The 21,851-nt window shown below is 49.5% G+C and overlaps 1 protein-coding gene across 3 annotated transcripts in view; it reads left to right on the top strand.

The window, feature by feature from the left end:
• The first annotated feature begins 351 nt into the window (after nt 1-351).
• The window catches only part of NMNAT3 (nicotinamide nucleotide adenylyltransferase 3), a 110,934-nt gene continuing 89,434 nt past the window's right edge, over nt 352-21,851 (top strand). Inside the window, exon 1 of one of the 3 annotated variants that reach the window (XM_057315918.1) lies at nt 352-597. The gene's annotated coding sequence lies outside the window, so the exon portion shown is untranslated. The remainder of the gene's footprint in view (nt 598-21,851) is intronic. The other 2 variants (XM_026497140.4, XM_026497141.4) reach the window with 2 other exon arrangements.

Below are 21,851 nucleotides of genomic sequence, written 5' to 3' on the forward strand. Positions count from 1 at the left end.
AAAGGGCTCTGTGTGGGGAGCAAGGGAGAAGGGCCTGTTGCTTTCATTATAAGAACATTTAGATAACTTTATTTTGTAAAGAGTGTTCATGCATTACTTTGATATATCTTTTAATTCGAACTTTAAAATGTAGAGAAATAAAAATAAGAAATAAAACGCAATTAAAAGCAAAGAAGCACACAACACAAAAGACCAGTAGACAAGAGCAGAGCTGGGGCGGGCGGGCGGGGCTTCGAAGAGGCCGGGCGCAGGGCCGGGTCCCCTTAGGGACCGCCCCCACCGAGGGGGCGGGGCGCAGAGCTAACTTTTCCTCTGGCTCCGCCCACGGCGGGGCGCCCGGAGAGCGCGGGGTCAAGTTCACCTTAGGCCCGCCCCCCCCTCCCCCCCTCCAGCTCAGTGCGTAGGGGCGGGGCAGGCTCGTCCCGGGGTAGCCCGGCCTCAGACTGCCGTGCGTCTGGGGAGCAGGCTGCGTCCTGCGCGGTCTTCCGGTGCGGGACCGCGCGCGGGCCGGGAGCCCGGTTCCGTGCGGCGGATACCCAGTCCCTGGCAGTCCCCCGAGGCCCACAGAGAGCCTCTGCGGAGCCCCGCCACGCGCAGGTAAGCGCCGCCCGCCCGGGGGCGACAGGTGGCGGCGGGGTGCGGAGCCCGGCAGCAGTCCAGGGTAGGAGGGACGCCAGAACGCCTCCCCTGTTCGCCGTCGCGCCGCCCATTCTCGCCGCAGCGTGGTGGGCCTAAGCCCTAGTACCCCTTTGGCTCCGACCCGAGGCCTGTAGACATGAGTTCGGATTCCGCCTTCCCCCATTCGCCGCCTGCAGCTACAAAGACGTATTCGGCAGATACTTATCGTGTGCCACCGAGTGCCTGCCACTGGGCTATGTGCTGGGCGCACAGAGGTGGGAGAACGGACGTGGTCCCCGCCACGCTGGCGTTCACAGTCCGGTGGGAAAGACCCACAGCCAGGAGATAATCTACACACGCAGTGTAAACGGTCGAACTGTGGTAGAGCTGTGTAGATGGCAAGTGCAGGGTGTCGGGAGAGCGTTTAACCCGCGGTCCCCATCTGTGAAGGATGCTGGAGCGCCAACTTCACGAGTGCAACAGTTCCAGGGTGGAGAACAATAGCGTAAACACATTTTGTTAGGGGAGAGTGTGGCTTGTTTGAGGAAAGGAAGGTCGGGGGGGGGGGGTCTGCCTGTAGAGAGCTGGGGGAAGCCAGTTCCCGAACTTCCTGCTCTGTAAACAGGGCCGTGCGTACCCATTGAATTTACATGACTTAGCAGCGGCGTTCGGGGTCAGTTAATGAAGTACAGGTGTAAGCGTTTCAGGATGGAGCAGGATGTTGATCTGGCCTATGAAGAGTGTGCCTGCCTCTCAGCAAACCCAGTTCCCCTCTCCTGGAGTCCTCTTCCCTTGTCTGAGTAGAATCTCTCAAGCAGCCTGTTCTCTAAAATGATGCCTGGTTTGATCATTTATTCTGGAAACATTTAAGTAGGACTCACTATGACTGGCCCTGAGAGTTCAGAGAGAAATCTGAGGCAGGCCTGCCCTCCTGGAGCTCTCGCAGGGTGGGCCAGGTGAAGTCAACAGAGTTTCAGCTTGTGGGCTCCGTGCTCTGGGAGCCAAGTGGAGGGCTTCTGACCCTCTGGCCTTGCTGGGAATGCCCCTCTGCTTCCCCGGCCAGGTGCCCATTTCCCAGAAAGGCGTCACCTGTTATTGTCAGTTCCACGAGCCCCCAGAAGCATACGGCTCAGCGCTTCAACCATCAGGTACTTGCTCACTTTGATTGGTGGCATAAGCCCCTACAGCTGGCCAAAACCTCCTCAGAGGCAGTAACCCTCTCATCCCTAGCCGAGCACCCCTCAGATCTTGAAACCACAGGGATTTAGGAGGAGTTGGGCATTTCGGGGGAACACCTGTCGGCCTCTTCGTGTATGTTATCGGCTGGAAGTTTCTTCTTTGGCTTTGTTTACACGGTTGCGGTAGGCTTTAGGATTTGCTCCATGAAATCTGGCTGGGAGGCCCAGAGAGTGGGGGAACACAGTTGAGAGGGGAGTCTGGCACCGTTTGTGGGTAGTGGTAATAAAAACAGAGGACAACGTTAACAGACGGGTGCTGGAGGAAGAGGGAGAGAGGGCTGTCCTTGTGCAGCCGCTCTGTTCCCCCTTGCAGACCACGCCAGCTGCAGAGAAGGGAAGGGGAACCATAGGCCAGGCAGTTGCAGACCTGGGTCCAGATTCTTATTCCTTACTTACCAGCTCTGCGACGGACCCTAGGCAGGTCACTTATCCTGATTGTGCAAGCTTAACAGTGCTTGGCATATAGGTGGCCCTGAAGAAATATTAACTCCCCCCCTTCCCCTAATTGAACTGAAATAGGAATAGTAATAGTGCCTAGGTCAGAGGATTATTATGGGATTTAATGAGTTAGTGTACCTAAAACACATCGAGCTGTGCCTAACACGTAGGAAGTTACTACTGCTGGTGCTATTGTTCTTATTCCTTATTTTGGGCAAAAGTTGGTGAAACCAGGCAGGGGGAGGGTGGGAGGTGGGGGTGAGGGGGTGGCTCTGAGGGTCTGTGCAAGGCGATTAGCTGAGGAGCTGGGTTATCTGTGGCTCTGGCTTTACCGGAAAGCTTCAGCCCAGGCGAAAGAAAGGAATGTTCTGCATGATAAAAGGCCTCCTGGGGAGCCACTCGTCAGAAGGCCCAGGAGTTTGAGGTCTTGGAAGACTCTGGCCAGAGAAACACAGCAAAAGCTAAGGGGTCAGGGAGAGAGAGGGTGGGGACCAGGGTGAGAAAGATCTAAAATTGTGTTGTTTAGGTTGTATTTCTAATCCACCACTCGGTATGGGTCCTCTGTGAGGGGCTGCCCCCACCCTGTGCTGCCCCCGACCTTCATAGGGGTATGGAATTGCCCGAGACTGGTCTGGGAGCGGGGGAATGCAATCCGGTAAATGCTGCATCCTGCAGAGTACTGGGCCCAGAATGAAAGATGAATGAATGAATATAAACCCGGGAGGCAGACTTCTCAGTGTTAAAGTGTGCTGATTAAAAGAAAGGCGTATGGGGCGCCTGGGTGGCTCAGTTGAGCACCTGACTTCAGCTCAGGTCATGATCTCAGGGTCCTGGAATCGAACGCTCAGCGGGGAGTCTGTTCCTCCCTCCCTCCCTCCCTCTCTCTCTCTCTCTCTCTCTCTCTCCCTCTCCCCCTCTCCCTTTCTCCCCCTGCTCACGCACTCACTCTCTAATAAATAAATAAAATCTTAAAGTATGAAGATAAGCAGAACAGCTAGTGCTTTCAAGTACTTGCTCATGGCCAAGTATTTTCATGTATGTTGCAAGGTTGTGGTGAACACCGCCGCTTTGGAGTCCAATAAGTTTGCTTGTGTGACCTCATATGCGTCGTAGAAACTCTCAAAAGCTCAGTTTTTGCATCTGGAAAATGGGAATCATTGTGTAGCTGGAGTGCAGGGATGCAGGAGTACCTGGCTCTGGGGGGTCCCAAACAGACCAGGTTCCGCAGCTCACTGCCGACAGAATCCAAAGGCGGAGGGACCAGTGGTGGTGCAACAAGAAAGGAATTTGTTTCAGTGAGGCCAACACCGGGGAGCCGGCAGACTAACATCTTAAAGATTGCTGCTAGAGTGCCAAAAAGACTTCCAGGTTTATATAAAGAGAAGGTGGGGACAAAGGTCAGTGGGTACAGGCAGGTGGGCAGTGAAGGTCAGGTGGGTCCGTGTGGTGGGGTCAGTCCCGGGGTCCTTGCTGGCTCAGGGCAGCCGTTATGGCTTGAGAGGGTAGTTTCAGTTCCCGTCGGGGATGCTTTCGTGCACGGTCTCTTGCCTAGTTAAGAGCCGAGCTGGGACGAAGAACTTAATTAGGAAGCTTGAGGTGGAAAGGGAAGTAGATGAAGCCCCCTTTCGATAGTGTGAACTCCCAGGGCGGTTGGGAGTACTACGTATACAAAGTGCTATGCTCGGTGAGCAGACTGACTATGGTGGGTGCCCAGGCAGTAATAGTTGCCGTTATCATTATCCTACTTATCAGTCCTCCAAATGATCCCCGCTGTGCTGTGGACACAGAAGGCCGCAGACACAGATGGGTGGCGTGGATTCTGAACCCAGCCCCATCTAGAAGCAAAGACTGTCTGCAGACACTAACCAGACAACTCTTGTGCAATTAAGTCAACTTTATGTGCATTTCATTCATTACTTAAAGCACTTGACTATGTGAAATCTTAAAAGGAAAAAACCCTGCAAAATGATAATTTATGTGCCTTTCAAGTTCAGGTATTTTATCATCTAGATAAATCTTCCATGCCTCTATGTAAAACCACTTTGGGCTGTCGGAGCTCTTAAATAAAGTGGCTTGTCCTGACCAGTGTCTGTCTTTGCTCGTTTATCATGGTTCCCTGGTGAAGACAGACGGCTCCCATTTTGCAGGGCAGGCCTGGGGATGGCAGCCCCTACCCCACTGGTTTAGCCATCCGCTTCTGCATGGTGGTGTTTAACCAGCCGCGGTGGACTGATGGCTCCCTCGTCGTCGTCTGCTCCCTTGTCGTCGTCTCTCTCACCTGCACACAGACCCACCACCCCAGTCCGGGAAATAGGAACAGAAAGGCATGCGCTCTGTTGCTAGTATGAATCTGGGGAAATCTAAGGTTCACAGTGATGGATCTTTGGGTGAAAGCGCCATGGATGAGGGTGGCAGAGTCTTCTGGAAATGAGAGCTGTCCTTTCTCCCTAGGAGTGCCAGCTCTGGGCTGGCCTCCTGTCCAGTGTAGGTCTGGTCTGTATCTCCATGTCTCCCTGCCGTCCCTGCCCCTGACCAGAACTGCCCCTGAAGCCAGAGTCCCTGGAGCAGCTGTAGGGACGCAGTGTGCTGCAGGGAAGCTTTTCTGAATTGGCCCTGCCTTCCCATAGTCAGTCCATGGTCGCAGTGGGCACGTCCGCCGGGCACACCCTGCTCCAGCCGACCCCGACTTGCCCTGTGCTGGGCCGTGAGCACTTCCACAGCTGTTGGGCTAAGTGTTCCTGGTCCCCAGCACGTGCCTGGCTCCTTGTCCTCCCTCCCTGCCTCCCTTTCCTTTCTTCCTTTCATAAATTCTTCAGGCAGGGTCATGGGGATTAGAATGCTGAGTCAAAGTGACACGGTCGCCACCTTCATGGGGCCCATAGACATCACAAGACAGGTTATTAAGAAAGGCAGAATTAAGCACATCGACACACTGTCATGCTATCAACTGGGTTAACTGTCAGGAAGGAGAAGCCTAGCATGCCATGAGAGTGTGAAAAGGTGGGACAGTTGCAGAAATCTAGTCAGTATCAGTATAAAGTATGTCCACAAATGTTGGTTAGAGCCTTATACTCATTTATATACCTTTGAAGACCGGTGGATGGCATTTTTCTATGAATTCTGGTAAACTGTGGTTTATGCTGCCGAGGTAATCTTGTGAGAATGCGTACTTTAAAAAGTAGTTGTGCTGTAGCTTGGAAATGGGAGAAGAATGGGAATGTTCAATTTACTTAACCCTTTGAAGTTTGCAGAGCCCCTCTTTGGATGTTGTTGGGTGCTCCCATCCTCAGCCTCACACATGTGCTGGGAAGTGGAAGCAAACAGACATCTGGCTCACCTGAAGGTAAATCTTGGGGGTGGGCTCTGGAGCCCTCTCCCTTCTGAGTGACAGGCTCCATCTGAAAGCCTCTTGCTCTTTCTTTGGTATCCGTGGGCGCACAGGCTAAGTGAGGTTCCAGCATAGATTTTCTCACGTTGGGGCTAGCGACCTGCCATCCGGGAGGAAAGAAGTGTCAAGCTGACTGCTCTTGTCCAAGAGGGCGGGGCTCCCTGGCTGTCTGCACCTGTGGCAGGCTGAGCTGTCAGGGCCCCTACTGCTGCAGAGCCCTCTGTCCCAGCACGACCCTCCAGAGGGACACCATGCCTGCCTCAAGCCCATGCAGTTTCGATGAGAGCAGGAACTGCTCTAACACAAAAAGGCAGGTTTTAAATAAGACATGATTGATCCAAACAGCCCCAGGAACCGTTCTGCCTTCAGGACTGAATATTGTTAGAGAGTTATTTGTTTGGCCAGAGCAGACGACAAAATACGTCAGATGTGGACCCTATTACAAGAGATGAGCTACCATCTTCCCGGCAGCAAAGGAAGGAAAGTAGCATTGCAGGGCAGAAATTGAGAAGGCGAGTCTCGGTGGGGTGGGTGTGACTGCCATATTCTCCGCGCTCAGCTCTCACAGGATTGTAATCGTGTGGCCCTGAGCCATGGGGGAAAGAAGTGGCTCTGGAAATCCCCCTCCCATAAGGCTGACACACAGTGACGGTATTTATTCCCCTTGGAAGTGCTCGTTAAGTGGTAGGTATTTATGAAAAAAGGTTCTGGGGAGTAAATGTGTCCATCAGTCAACCTGGAACTTTTTAGAGCTCCTAAAATGGTTTTAAATCAGAGCCGGTCTTCCTGCCTTGCCCCGCCCGTCCGACCCCCCTCCCTGGCTTCCTCCTGTACAAGGAAGCTGTCAAGGCAGGACATAGCCCAGGGAGGAGTGTTGGAACTGACTTGCAGAAGCAGAGAGAACATTGTTGAAGGCAGACGCGAAGGGTTGAGTGCCTTGATTCTGGTCCTTGCCACCTGGTCAGTGTTTGACAGAGGAGGGAGCGGGGAGCAAGGCTGACCAACGCAAGCCAGCCTGATTCCATCCGAGCCACGGCCATCAGCAGCTCTGCTGTCAGCCACTCTGCTCACTGAAAAGCCTTTGCAATTGAGGAGGGAAAAGAATGATGAAAACAAGTGATGGAACTAACCTGGATTTGGGCCCAGTAAGTGGCCTGTGGGAGAGTGTGAATGGCAGTGTCAGGAAGGGAGTCACACCAGGCCAGGCTTTCAAAGGCTAGAAGTCTTTCTATGAGCAGGTGATCATTAGGGCAGAAGGCCTGTTACATGAATTAGTGTGGAGGAGTCTAACTTGAAATCATTATCCACTTGCAAATGTTCATTTGAAAGATCAGAAATAGGTGTTTATTGCACAGACCCTATGGTTAGTATCAGAGATTGCCTTGCTTTTTATTTCTCCCATCTCGTCGTCTTTAATTTTTATAATGCTGTTGATCAGTCTTGTCTTACTTTGTGTGTGTGTGAGGAGGAGGAGGCCAGTGTTGGACCCACTTTATATTTTATGAGTATTCAGAACACTGCAGATGATACAAGTAAGAAGGCTGCCTGTTTCAGGGGTCCCTGGAATGCTACCAATCCTTTGGCTTCTGGGATCGTGTCTTAAGAAAATAATTTGAAAAGCGAAAAAAAGCCATTGTATAAAGATGCATCATTATTTAGAATGGCGAAAACTTACAAGTGACCTGAATATATAGCATAGGAGAATATAGTCAAGCTACAGAAAATTGGGTTGATGGAATATTATGCAGTATTTAAAACTGTGGAGATTAGTAACTTGGGAAGTCATTACATGCTCGGTGAACAGAATGCTTTTACATTAAGTACGTGTTCAGGAAAATGGTCTGCAAGGGATGCCTCAAAGGGAACAAGAATTGCTCCAGAACAGGGGAATTAGGGGTAACTTTTTTCACATTTCCAACTTTATGTACTGTATTTCCACTCTCCTTTAAAAAAAAAAATCCTAAAACAAGCCAAGTTAAATAATGACCTTTATGTTGTTTGCAGTTTTAAGGGCACTACATTTATGGCCTTCTCCTGATTAAATCTTTCAATCAATAATTTCTAACGCCAGGGTTGGCTCCCTGCCTCCGTGTCTCTGGGCAAAGGACATGCCCTGGGTCCACGAGCTAAGTGGCGGCAGACGTGCTCACTCTGGCTCGTAGGTTCCGATGCTGGGGGGAGCGTGTGGAAGGTGGAGAAGGCTCTGGCTCCTCCCTGCCCTGCAGCTCCGTATCCTTGTGCTAGCCTCCCTCATCCTTGTTCCTCACGGGTGGGGTGGGGACAGGGGATTTGGGTTTACAATCTTTGAGGGCCTTGTTGGTAAAGTTCAACAACCTCTGCCCTCAGCACATGCGTGCGCGGGTACACACACACACACACACACACACACGCACGCTTCCTAGGTCAGCAGTTGTCTGGGGCAGCCCTGCGTCACTCTGGCTTCTTGTCCCGCTCAGGCCTCGGTACTCCAGTACCTCTGGGACTGGGTTTTGTATTCTTCATACCAGCTGTCTCTCAGTTGGCCCTAAACCCACGTATCCTCTCTGCGTGGCACTGGCAAGGGCCTAGTGCGTGGCCAACGGTATGTCCTAAAGCAGCAGTTCTCGAACTCACTTGATTGGCCATACATTGGGACGTCATAACACGGGTCTTTATTTGAGACAAGAATTTTGAGTCTGGTGATTTATTTGGGAGGAGATCCCGTGAAGCACTAGCAGAAAATAGGGAAATGAGCTACACAAGCACATCATTTGAGTAGGTCGTCTGTGTAGACCACTCAAGTTTAAATCTGCTGGGAATCTCTGGCAGCCAGTGTAGAAGACCCACCCAGAGTTAGCCTCTCATGGGGTGTGGGGGCTGAATATATAACCACCGTTGCTGTCCATCATTGGTTGAGCTTTGCTCCCTACGTGGAGTCAATTCTCTGGGACTTCTGGCAGCTTCCATTTCCCAGGTGAAGCATCAGGGCAAAGGGATACAGATGCTGGCACGTGGAAGACAAGCTGGCTTGTCTTGAAGCAGTGAGGCCTGAGGGGCGCTTGGGTGGCTCAGCTGGTTAAGCATCTGACTTCGGCTCAGGTCATGATCCTGGGGTCCTGGGGTCCTGCTCCCCGCTCAGTTGGGAGTCTGTTTTGTCCCTCTGCCCCTGCCCACTGTTCATGCTCACGCTCTCTCTCTCAAATAAATAAGTAAAATCTTAAAACAACAAATAACAACAACAACAACGAAACAAGAAACAGGCCTGAATGCTCAGGGCACAGCACGGACCGTGTCTGCTGTGACGTTCTTCCCTAAGCACCATGAACATTACCAATGTACTAAACTGAAAATAACCAAATTCCCAGTTCTGTGCTGAATCAGAGACCCTTTTGTACTCAATTGAAGACTGCGTTAAATAGTAAACAACCCCAGAAGTTTATGAAAAAACTGTGGGAAGAAATCTTTAAGAAAAATATTACCGTATTTTCCCCCTGTGAACTGGGATGGCGTATTAATAATTGACTGAAGTGGCAGAACGCTGGTGCTCACAGCTGTTCAGTTTGAGACCCAGCACTTTAGAAGAGGGCCTGAGTGTGTAATAAGATTGATCTTTATCGTGGCCATGTTTCCACCTCTGTTGTACCTTGACTTTTTTCCGTTATTTCTCAAGTACATTAAGATGATCGTAAAGGAAAAATTCATCGGGAAACAACACTTAAACTCATTTGTCAACCCACGATTGTATCTCCAGTGCCATGTTTTAATATTAATACTGGATTCACCATACTGACAGTAATACCAGAGGGTGGGAGAGAATTTCTGTAGTTATGGCTTTAGGCACTATGAGAAATGTTTTGTAGTCATAGCCTTTATGTAGAAACACCCCATCTCCAATTAAAGATTTAGTAAGCGCTTCATCAGAATATCTATTCACAATTGAGGCGTACAAAATGGTTGTGTTGACATTTCAACTTAATTCACTCTAAAGCTTTGTGGGTCTCAATCCATTTTATATGCTTGTTTTTTGCTTTTTTTCCTATGCATGGAGGAGGAATAGTGGAAGAAATGGGGGGGGGATAATGCAGATTCTAGAAACATTTTCCACATACTCATTATTACTAACTCTATTGGCATATTTGTCACCACAAATGAAGGCCTTACTCCAAGAGATGATTTAAAATTGCTCATGTAGCGAGCTCAGTAGAGTTGAGTGGCTAAACCCTTCGCTTTGAGTTGTGGGCTTTTTAGAATTTGTATAGAAAAGATTCAAGATCCCAGTGTTTCAGAGAAATGTGGCCGTTTTCCTTCAAGCCATGGTTCAACATGTGTTCTGCAAAGAATGAGGCGGTGAGTACCTGGCGTTAATGCCCTGTCCCCGCATCCTGTGTGCGTGGCAGACGTCACTGAGTGCCGCCTCCCGCGTCCCCCTGCTGGCGAAGCGCCCCTGCAGCCACTGCCCTTCATCAGTACCGGCTCACTGGGTGAAGCTTGTGCACTCTCCACACTCCTGCACACCTTCGTGCCCATCCTTGCTTGCCGTTGCTGAGAACCGCCAACAAAGGAATCTTTCCTAGTCTCTCTATACAAAAAAAAAAAAAATTCAAGAGGAGGCAGTTGGTTTGATCACCTTGTGCCTTTTTTTCATGCCTCTGCCACACAAATGGTGATTATTCCGTTTGTCAATGTTTGTCTCCCTTCCTTTTTTCCTTCTACCACATGCATTTGATGTTTTTCCTTTCTTTCCTTTTTCCTTTAGTGTTTCTCAGAAGATAAAGCAGGGAGCCCCAAATTATTTGCTCTGGTCTCAAAGTTTGGTTGAAGGAATTTGTATTAATGGGAATGCATTGAAATGTTAATTTTCCCCCTCCCACTTCCAGAAGGCTGCTCTGCTGTAGTTTACCAGTGACCTCCACATTGCCAAGTCTTCTGGGCCTTCCTTGGACACATCTTCTGTACAACATGGGATGACTCTGACCGTGCTCAGCTCTTGAACCCTTCTTCCCTGGATTTTCCTCCTTCTTGCCTGATTGTTTCTTCTTTGATTTCTCTCCTTGCTGCCTTTCCTCTGCTGGCATTTTCACGGGGTGGGGGCAGCCCCAGGGTCTTCCCTTGGCCTCGTCTCGCCCGTACTGCACTCCTCCTGGATGATTTCATCCATGCCCCTGGTTTTTAACTATCACCTTCGCATAGACGCCTTCTGCATCCCCATTTCCACACACCCCCTGCCTGCCAGCCTGGTGAATGGTGCCTCTTGTGGTTCCCATGGGCATGCAGAGGCAGCATCTTTCACTTGTTCTAGATGATTCCTGTTTTCACAGGGCCAAATACTTGCCCCTCTCACATTGTTTCTGCTACCTCCTTGGGGCTGTAGGCAAACTGTTGTAAGTTTGTCAGAAAACTTCCATCTTGGAAAACGAAGTGTAAGACAAGGGCACAAATGAGGAGCTAGGCCTCGGAATTTATGGGGCTTAAAAGAAAACAGTCATTTAATTAGCATTTCTCACAGTTCCAGGGGTTGACTGGACTCACCTGGGCAGGTTTCGCTCTGGGTCTGTCGTTCAGTGGCAGTTAGATGGTAGCCAGGGGCCTGGGGCCATCTCAGGGCCTGGTGGCCGGGACCTGGGTCAGGCTGTTGGCTGGAATGCATTGTCACGTAGCCTGGGTTCCTCACAGCATGGCAGCTGGGTTCTACGACTAGGTGTCCTTGGGGGCCAACCTCAGATGTCTCACAGTGTCACTTTTGCCCCATTTACCATCCTGCCCAGCTTCAAGGGGATGGGGCAGAGACCCACCTCTGGATGGAAGGCATGTCACATTGTGGCTATGCTGGAAAACACATCCAGTCATAATCCTCACATATGTCTGGCTATTCCTTCGAGAACTACAGGGAAAGTCACAGCTTTCTGTTTTATTAATTTTTTGAGTAGATGACATACTTACATGATGGAAAGTTAAGAAAAAATAAGTATAAGTGTATACTGTGAAAATGTTCTTTCTCACCCCCCTACACGTGCCTCCTCATAGACAACCATTATTATGTTTCTTTACATTCTTTCAGAATTATAGGTATTGTTATATTTCGGTTCTGTGCTTTGCTTTTTATTTTTTTGCTTAACAATATATCTGGGAGAGCTTTCCTTAGCAGTACATGGAGGGTCCTCTTATTCTCTCTCCTTCCCTCCCCCCCACATGTGGATGCGGAGTATTCTAGTGTGTGTCTTCACCTCCGTTGACTTAATTAATTCTCTGTGTGTGGGCACCAGGCTATTGCAGACACTACTGCAGTGAATAACATTTATATGCCATCTTTCATGGGAGAGAATACACCAGAAGCCTTCCTCGAGAGCTCTAGCCAATTGTGTGCATCCTCTTCCCATACACCTCACCTCTCATCCCCATGGCATTTCCCCTGCCTCCTGTCGCTGGACCACGGCCACCTAAAGGTCATGGACTGTGGCATTGTAGCACAGGGAGCTCTGTGTCCACAGCGTACAGAGGAGGCCTGTACCGAGGAAGGAGGAAGAAAGAAGAGCAGGTGGAGGTGACTAAGGATAGGTTTCTGGGTGCCCTGGGTTCCCCTTCCTCTAATTTTATTTGTGGCCACATCTCCTAAATTCGGGTTATCACTTCAGCCTGTCAACCGAAACTGGAATCGGGTCCCACCCTGTTCTGCCTGGTCTTGGGGGTTCAGGCCCAAGCCCGGTGTTTGTGGAGTCCCCCTGGTCAGCCCAGAACCACTCTCTGACAGCTTGTCTTAGCCAAAAGTAGCACCGTCAGGGGTCGTTGGGGGAATGCGGGGTGGTAATCATCATATAGTACTAAGATACCATTGATGAGTTGCTATCCTAAAAAATCGAGCAGAATAGAATTCTTCCCTTGTTGAGGAAATAGTCTTAAGTCACGTACTTTTTCAGCTTCTGTTAGAAAATGTGTTCCTTGAGGAATACATGGTGTTTTTGTTAAATTAAGAAGGCCAAACTCAACCCTCCACAAGAAAGATTGACAGTTGTGCTTGTTGCATTCTAGAAAGCCTTCTGGGATGGTGTATGCTCAGGATTTTTTCTGTTGTAAGGAACAGAAACTTCATTCAAACCAGGTTGAGCAAAACTGGGAATGTGGCAATAATAGAAAAGTTTCAGGGTATCAAGCACAGCAGGATCCATGTGCTCTGTTGATGGCACTAGGCATCTCACCCTCTCTTTCTCTCTTTTTTAAAGATTTATTTATGTATTTGAGAGAGAGAGAGAGAGAGCACGAGCAGGAGGTGGGAGGGTCAGAGGAAGAGGGAGAGAGAGTCTTAAGCAGACTCCTCACTGAGCACAGAGCCTGACATAGAGCTCAATCCCATGAGCCTGAGATCACAACTTGAGCTGAAACCAGGAGTCGGATGCTTAACTGATTGAGCCACCCGGGTGCCCCGTACGCTCTCCCTCTTTCAACTCTTCCTACTACTATTGTGTCGGCTTCACTCTCTAAGGTAGGGATGATGGCAACGCCAGGTTTTTGTGGCGTTTGTAGCTCCTGATTTCAGAAGAAGTCACTCTTGTCTCCAATGTCCATATTGCAGATGGGCTCTGATTTGTCTCCTGTGCTGGTCACTTTGCCAGGAAGTTAGTTTACTGAACATCCTGATAGGTCTTCCAGAATCATGAGGAGGAGTGGTAGAGCAGCTTTCAAAACAAAGGGACGCAGGACCAACACGTGGAGCTAGCTGCCCACGGCAGGTGATGATTCAGAATTGGAATTTCAGCTCGTAAAGAATACTGAATTGGAGGTGATGTCTAGGAGTCAAGGAAAGGTTTATTGTGCCAATCTCTCTACTTCTGTGTATGTTTGAAAATTTCTGTAATAAAAACTGCATTAAAAAACAACAAAAACAGGGCATCTGAGTGGCTCAGTAGGTTGAGTGTCTGACTCTTGATTTCAGCTCAGGTCCTGATCTCAGGGTCCTGGGATCAAGCCCCGAGTTGGGCTCTGAGCTCAGCAGGGAGTCTGCTTGAGATTCTCCCTTTCCCTTTGCCCCTCCCCCCTGCTCTCACATGCACGCGCGCGCGCACACACACACACACACACACTCTCTCTCTCTCTCTCTTTCTAAAATAAATAAATAAATCTTTAAAACCACCCCCCCCCAAAACTTTTTTTTTTCTTGGTTTGGGAACCTTTAACAATCCTGCACATCCCTGTATGTTTTTCTTTTCATTGTACAAAGAAACCTTAATCTTTATTCCCCTCTAAGGTGGGAATTGGGAGGAAAACACAATAGTTTACTGAAGGTTTGCGTGGTGTGCTGGGGGGGCGGTGTTTGGTGTAAGTCAGTAAGGTGCCCTTAAGTCCATGTCTCCATGGTTCCCAGGACAAAAGCCTCAGAAAATTCCAGTTGGGAAGAGAAGGATGTCCATGCCATGACCAAGTCAGCATCTCTTCCTCTCATGGTCAGTACTTGAGTCTTACTCATTGTGGACAGACCAGGTGAGGGTTTCATGGGGTCCTTAACTTTATGATCCATGTACATTGTGAGGGGAGGGCCCAGATCCTCAGGTGGTCATAGACCAGCTGCTAGAAGAAATCTTGGCATTTAGATAGACTCTTCAGCTTATAGGTAAGGAAACAGGCCAGAGGGCGTAAGGGACTTGCGCAGGGTCACACAGCGAAGTAGAAAGAACAGAGCTAGATCGGAGTCCCCATAATCTCACTCCTGAGTCTAGTATCTCTTACTAGCTGTGTGACCTTGAGCAAGCCCCATTACCTCTCTGAGCTTCAGTCCCCTCACCTGTGATGATGGACAGAATAATGGCCTTCCAGAAATCTCTGGAATGTGTGAATATGTCAGATTACAAGGCATGGGGGAATTTGGGTTGGGATCGAGTCCCGCATCGGGCTCCCTGCTCACTGGGAAGTCTGCTTCTCCCTCTACCCTTCCCTGTTGCTCGTGATCTCTCTCTCACTCTCAAATAAATAAAATCTTAGAAAAAAAGTGGAAGGCAGGAGAGTCAGTTAGACTGATGCAGTGTGAGAAAGACTGGGCCAGCCATGCCTGGCTTGGAAGAGGGAAAGGGGCATGAGCTGAGGAATGTGACAGCCTCTGACAGGTGGTAAAGGTGAGAAGCGAATTTTCCCCTGGAGCTCCAGAAATGAGTATGGCCCGCTGACACCTTGGCTTTCATTAATGAGACCCCTTTTGGACTTGACCTCCGGAACTGTAAAATAGTAAACTGTGTGTTGTGTAAAGCCACTGGGTTTGGGGTGATTTGTTACAGCAGCGGCAGAAAACTGCTGCATCAGTAAAGGTGGGTAGTCATGCCTGCCTCAGAAAATTACAGCGTGGGGTCAGGGAGATAATGTCTGAAATTACCCAGCAAAGCTCCCGGAGCATAGCAGATGCTTGATAAACAGTCATGGTGGTGGTGGTGGGACTGGTGGGGTTGGGTAGTGGTGGTCATTAAGACAGAAAAGGAGGAGTAGCTGACAGCAGGTGTCTTTGAAGAGCTAAGGTTGGTGCCTCTGAGGTGAGGTTCAGGGCCATTAGGAGGTCTGCAGGAGACACCAGATGGCCCAGTAGGTGACCAAAAGCCCCCTGACAGAGAACCCTTCTGCTCTGATAGTCCACAGGCTTCCCTCCCCTAGTTCTTCAGCACGTTGTCAGGCAGCGCCATCCTCTAGCAAAGAGCTGACCCTATGACCTCTTCCATTTGGTGGAGCCCTGCCTCAGAGATGTGGTAGGATGCGGGCCTCTCTTGGCCTGACACTCACTTGCTCACCCCAGTACCTTTGGCTGCCCTATGGCCTTAGAGATGATTACTGTCACACTGTCGGCAGCTGAACTTGGGTGAGCTTGTGACGGCCCAGGCCGTATGCTCAGCGCTCCCTGACAGGGCCTGGGCCACAGGCTCATTCAGTCTTCGTGGCAGCCCTCTGTGCCAGGCCCTATTCCCCACAGTACGGAGGAGCAAACAGACGCTCCAGGAGCTTAGGCCACTTGCTCAAGGGCAAATAGCTTGTCAGTGACAGAGCTGGGACTACAGGCTAGGTTCAGGTGTCTCCAGATCCAGCCTCCTGGGCAAAACTGGTCACTGGGTGGAAGAAGAGAGACGGCTCACCCACAGGCTGACTGGACGGAGTGTGGGGAGTGCTGTGTTTGGATGCGGTGGCCTGTGGGAGCAAGGTTCCCAGGGTCTCCAGCAGGAGGCCCCACTCGAGGGGATACCTTCCACACCCTCCTGTGCCTCTGGGAATGGTGGAGCTCCCAGGTGGGACAGGGGTGGCGCACATTTGCTTCCCGGGCTCTGTGGGGGCCTGAATTCACGTCTGCTCTGTCCCTCAGGATCACCGCAACTGCGTTCATCTTTTCTTTCCTCAGAAGGCATACGTGGACATCCGGACTGGTGTTACATGATAGTGAGCGATTTTTGTTAATTATTGTTAATTTCGTCGGGAGTGATCATGATATTATGGATAAATAAGGAACTCTCCTATTTTTAGAAAGTCTCCTTTATTTTTGAAGTACTTAGAGGTGAAATGTCATGGTTTTTGTAATACACTTTAATATGCTTCCAGGGAAAAAAGATGAAGTAAACACAGAAATGTGTTAATGACCATTTGGAGACCTCTGTGTGGCAGTTCGTTATGCTGTTCCCACTACTTCTCTGTATGTGGTAATTTTGTATAAAAAAGTTGGTTTTTTTAATAAAAATCATTCACAGAGCCCTTAGGATGTACTCAGTCTTAAGCTAAATGAGACACAGCTCTACACTCTGGAGACTCACAGATGAATGACCACCGTGGTAGGGACAAGCTGGGGGGCAGAGGTGACAGGGCCTGCTGGGGACAGTCCTCAGAGGAGGAGCCGGCTTGGAGAGGAGGTTCTGTGGTGGGACCTGGCTCTGGCCTCCCAGGTGTGCAGTTGCTTTTGTCAAGCTGTTTATAGTCAGTCCCGAGTCGAGGAACTAAGAGACAGTTGGCCGAGTCTTCTTTAATGTGCGACCATTGAAGGCCTCCCCGCTGTGTATGACTGTCCTTCCACAGGCAGGATGATTTTTCCTTCATAGTGGCATTATTCCTTCGCTGTGTTATCATACAGAAAGGGACTGTGATGTTTCGTCAAACATCTTCTCCTGGTACATACTGCTTAATAGGAATTCCATTGTCGATGCAGATTACCTAACACATTTCTTTGGCAAATTCTGTAATCTTTTGGGTTTTACGTGAAAGTTCATTTTTCGAGCTTAGCGCTGGAAGAGATAATCAGGTTCCCCGATCTCCTGTTAGACTCCTCTTTTTATTTTTTCCTTATCAAAATAGCCAGCTGGTGAAGAGGAGCAGCCCCCAGAGTGTCTGTTCTCACCTTATCTTCTCTGTATTTCCAAGGACTTGCCAAATCTGTGGAACTGTGTTGGGCATCTTTTAATACAGACCTCACTGCTAAACCCGTAGGCCAGTCTTGGCCAAGTTCTGGGTTGGCTCTCTAACTACAGTGTTATTCTTCAACGAAAACTCGATTTCTTTCCTGTAAGCCTTTGGACATATGTACACATAATAGGTGACCTCTGAGTGGTAATTTCATAAATTCTTGGTGAAATGAATTGTATCAGATCAATATATCTGTGGACTCCTCACATTTTTTGAGCTGCGAGGGACTTTAAGATGAATCTGGTACAGCTCTGTTAGTGGAGGAAACGTTCATTTTAACTGCACAGTCAATTCTCAATTAACAAGGGTAATGGAGTGGAAGGAGGTCAGTGATAATCAAAAATCATGGTGAAAATAAAATTATAGTCAACACTGGATTTTCTGGGGGCTGGTTAACAGGCTTGTGGATTAATTGAGGTTAAGACACAGTGGACCCTAGGATGTCATCACCTTGGTAATTGGTCAGCAGCTGCTCACCACCTGGCCTCCACCCACCCCACCCGTCTGTCCCAGGGAGGAGAAGGGCTTCCTGGGGGCCACATCAGCAGAGCTGGCTAACCTTGGCTGCATTGGTACTGTGACGGCACGGACGTTGGTCTCAGGAGCTAGGCGAGGGCTGCTTGTCGGGCTTGTCCCACCAGCCTGTTGCGCTGTGATTCTCAAACTTGAGCTATATCATGCCTACCGGGAGGGCTTGTGAAGACCCAGGTTGCTGGGCCCAAGCCCCGGTTTCTGACTCAGTGGGTCTGGAGTGGGGCCTAAGAGTTTGCATTAGGTGCCCAGGTGTTGTTGATTCTGCCAGCCCAGGGACTGCACTTGGAGACCTGCTGTTTTCCAAACCATTCTTTCCATCCCAGCTGCGCATGCGCATTGCCTGCAAAGCTTTTTAAACCTGCTGATGCCTGGGTGCACCTTGGCCAATTATATGAGAGACTCTGGAGGTGGGACCCAGGCGTTGGGTGTTTTTAAAACTTCCAGGTGACTACGTTGCTCTCAGGACTGTTCCCTACCTCAGTCATCTGCATACAAGAGCCATGATTTTTTTCCATATCTAAACTCCTTGTATATGTAGTATTGCTTTATTTTTTTTTTAAAGATTTTATTTATTTATTTGACAGAGAGAGAGACAGCCAGCGAGAGAGGGAACACAAGCAGGGGGAGTGGAAGAGGAAGAAGCAGGCTCCCAGCAGAGGAGCCTGATGTGGGGCTCGATTCCAGAATGCCTTGAGCGCTGGGATCATGCCCCGGAGCCCAAGGCAGATGCTTAATGACTGAGCCACCCAGGCGCCCCTGTAATATTGCTTTAAATGAAGTTTAGTCATGTAAATACATTCATTTAAAAAGCAAACTATGGGGGCTCCTGGTTGGCTCAGGTTTCAGCTCAGGTCATGATCTCAAGGTCCTGGAGTCAGGTTCCATGATCAGCAGGGAGTCTGCTTGAGGATTCTCTCTCCCCCTCTGCCCCTCCCCTTGCTTTCGCTCTCTCTCCCTCCCTCTCTCTGAAATGAATAAATTGGAGTACCTGGATGGCTTAGTCATTAAGTCTCTGCCTTCAGCTCAGGTCATAATTCCAGCATCCTGGGATGGGGCCAGCATCCAGCTCCCTGCTCAGCAGGGAGCCTGCTTCTCCCTCTCCAGCTCCCCCCTGCTTGTGTTCCCTCTTGCTGTCTCTCTCTGTCAAATAAATAAAATCTTAAAAAAAATAAAATTAATAAATCTTTATTAAAAAAATAAAAAGCAAACTATATATCCCCTTCACATAGGAAAACTAATTTCACAGGCCGGATGAGAGACACACATGTAAACATGTATCAAGTTCTTGCCTATATCCCATCATACTCTGGGAGTCTCTGTTCTAGAACTGTACTTTTTACATTTTTCACAAAGGTGATGGAATATGTTAATTCTGTCCTTCATCCTCTCTCATGTGTCAGGCAGGGTTGTGCCACCTCTGAGCACACCCGATCTTCTGGCCACAAGAGAAAAAGTTCAGAATACAAGTGTGAGCGACTTCACAACAGTGTAATCTCAATTAGGTGAGCACTGTACCTTTAAGAAAAGAATCAATCAATAGGAGAATACATAAACCCTGGTATAGTCCAAGACTGGAATACTACTCAGCAAGGAAAAGGAACCAACTACTGTTACCCACAGCCACCTGGGGGAATCTCAGGCATTATGCTGAGCCAAAGCCAGATGAGACTAGATACTGTGTGATTCCATTTATATTTAGAGTTCTAAAACAAGCAAAACTAACCTGTGGTGGAAAAATTCAGAATTAGGGTTGTTTGGGGGAAGGGGGATGAGGAGATTGAGTGGGAAGGGACAGGAGAGGAGGGCTTTCTAGGGTGATAGGACGTTCTATATCTTCATAAGGCTTGAAGTTATGTGGGTGCATGCATTTGTCAAAACTTCTTGAATGGTTACCCTCAAGATGGGTGCATTTGATTATATGTTCAAAAAGCAAAAAGAACACTGAGCAAATAATGAACTCCAGCTAATGATAGCGCGCCGAAGTGTTTAGGGAGAAGTGCACTGCTGTCTGCATCTTACTTCGAAAGGCGTAAAAAAAAAGGTGAATTGATGAATGGATAGAGGGGTAGGTATGTGACTGAGCAAGCATAACAACACATTCTTGGTAGAATCTAGGTGGGGGGTATCCAGGTGTTCATTTAAAATTCTCTCAACTTTGCAGTATGTTTGAAAATCTTTCACATTAAAGACTAGGGGGGAAATGGACATAGACCTTCAAGAACAAACAAGCGTTCCACCCGCACGCCTGAGCTCTCCAGCCGGTGCCAAGGAGGCTCCTGCGGAAGACAGGCTGCAGGATCAGAGGAGTGAGCCAGGAGGGAAGGACGGGGTCCTTAAGAGAGGCCGCTGAGCTGGGAAAGGAGTGTGGCTCTCCTGTGCTGGGCCCGATGCAAGACGGGAAGGCAGAGGGCCCTTCCTTCCTTTACCCGTGCTGTGGCCTGGAGGGTCCCTCGCAGACTTAGTGGGGAGCCCTGGGAGGGGCCGTGCAGCAGCTGTGTTAGGTGTACTGGACCCCGCCGCAGAAACGTTGGTACAAGTGAGGAAGAGAGGGGGCTTCCCCAGCTCCTCCAACCAGCAGCACTCCAGAACATGTTGCCCCAGTGTCTCACTGGATATCTTGAGCCCAGATGTGGCTGGGAGGAAAGTGGGGTGCTGGGGCATGAGCTTACCATCGTGGGGATCAGGCAGGTGCAGTGGCAAGGGCAGCTTTCTCAGGGCTAGGAGTGGGCTCTCCAGAGTGCCCCACTGACAGGGACCTGCTCGGTCCTCCCCACCCTCAGCTCAGCCGTGACACAGCTCCACAACACCTCCCTCCCCCTGTAATCCCACAGGACAACCCCAACACTATCCCCAGGTCATACCCTCACAGCAGACCCTCATGGCCCATCCCACAATATACCCCCACAGCATAACCCCCCTGAAACATTCCCCCCACAACATGATTTCCACCACACACCATGCAGTACAGCCCCTCTATCACCTACGCTTGAGCCCCCATCCACAGCACACCTCCCCAAGACACACCATAGACCCATCCCATGTCAGACCCCCCACCACAGAAGCCCCCACAGCACCCTCTATAGCATGTGCTCCTGTATGGCACCCCTGTGACACTCCTTCCCCCCAACAGCCACAGCACACTCCCCGCTGCTTGTGAGCATGCACCCCTGCGATGTGCCCCTGTGATGCATCCCTGCTCAGCTTGCTCCTTGCCCTTGTTCTGGAAGAGCACCTGCGCATGAATCTGCTCTTACCTCTCCACACTCACGCAGGGATCTTGAGAGACACACAAAGGAGAGCAATTTACTCTTGAGGGAAGAATTTATGATTGATGTCTAAAGGATGGTTAATATGCTGATTACATCTATTGTTTCCTGCAAAAGTGCATGAGCACATCTTGAATACCAAAGAGCCTGGGGCTGGCATGGAAGGGCAGTCTGAGCCCCCTAGGTTTCTGCTACTTAAAGGCAGTGGGGAGTGAAATGACCTGGCCTTTGTGATCAGACAGGAGCTGGTCCTTGCTCTGTTTGTCCCCGTGCCGCATCTCAGGCCAAGCCCTGAGCTTCAGAGCCCCAGGCTTCAGTGTCCCCGTCAGAAACAGAACGATAATACCTCTCCGCAGTGTTTGCAAAGATTAAAGAAACGCAAAAGACAGTGTAATAACAGGCACAGATGTGCTGCCAAAATAGGACTTGTCGACCTAAAAGGTGCCTAGTACAGTAACTGTTGGCTCTTTTCACTGTTACCGTTATTATTGATTTACTGTGATAGTGGTTTATTACTGCCATCCACGAGGTGTAAAATGTGAACAGAGAGCACTATTTAGAACTTCCACAGCTACAGTGATAGGAGTTTTTGTTATGGCCACAAATGGCATTCTGAACATTTAAGTATCTGCTTGGTTTTTTTCCCCCATGCCCGACCCCCCACTAGAGTGGAAGCCTTGAGAGCAGGCACTGTCCATACCCTCGTCCCCACGACTGAGCGCAGTTGCTCATGAAAGATGTTAGGAATTTGGATGATTGGCACGGTTTCTTGATGAGCAAGTCATCCCAATATTTAAACTGTTCAGCGCGTCCGAGCTGTGCTTTTAAAACAAAGTCACCAACAGCACCTTCAAAGCTACACAGCCACGGTCGCGTTCTCATTTACATGCTACTCTGTCAATTAATGTTACATGCCAATTAAATGGGACATTAAGCTGCCAGTAGGCATGCGATTCTGCGTGCTAGCGTCCTCTTCCCTTC

Source organism: Ursus arctos, unplaced genomic scaffold, assembly GCF_023065955.2.
Source record: "Ursus arctos isolate Adak ecotype North America unplaced genomic scaffold, UrsArc2.0 scaffold_20, whole genome shotgun sequence".
NCBI lineage: Eukaryota > Metazoa > Chordata > Mammalia > Carnivora > Ursidae > Ursus > Ursus arctos.